General features: G+C 34.3%; 1 protein-coding gene across 1 annotated transcript in view; it reads right to left on the bottom strand.

Annotated features, from left to right (window-relative positions):
• The window catches only part of LOC119586124 (longitudinals lacking protein, isoforms H/M/V-like), a gene marked incomplete in the record, with an annotated part of 9,847 nt that overhangs the window by 8,204 nt on the left and 1,226 nt on the right, over positions 1 to 417 (bottom strand).

Genomic DNA, 417 nt, shown 5'->3' with positions numbered 1-417 from the left:
TGGTGGGGCTGGGCAGTCAAGAGATACAAATATGATGAAACTTGATTTCAGTAGAAAGCAACACCCAAAGCTGCTTAGAATCCAACAGTAATTCATGAAATATATTTCTTTAATGTGCAATTTTCCAACAGATATTGGTCAGAATTGTTCAAAATTCACAAAAAACAACAGGAATATAGTTTTAAATTTGTAAAGAATCACCAAATTATATGATGGAAATGTTCTGTTTGCCAGTGCAACAAAAGTGCTGAGGCCATACAGATGGCTTGAATCATGTATTCAGTTTAAAAACTAAACTTTCTTATACAGTAACAACATAAATAAGGAATAGGGCAATTATTAGGAACAGTCTGGACAGGCTCTTCATTTAAAGACAAATTACGAGGCTGGTTTACGAGTTGGTGTAAAGTTCGTCAC

The sequence above is a fragment of the Penaeus monodon genome, chromosome 21 (genome assembly GCF_015228065.2).
Source record: "Penaeus monodon isolate SGIC_2016 chromosome 21, NSTDA_Pmon_1, whole genome shotgun sequence".
In the NCBI taxonomy this organism is placed as follows: domain Eukaryota; kingdom Metazoa; phylum Arthropoda; class Malacostraca; order Decapoda; family Penaeidae; genus Penaeus; species Penaeus monodon.
Note: the sequence above shows the minus strand (reverse complement) of the source record. Positions and strands in the feature narration are given on the sequence as shown.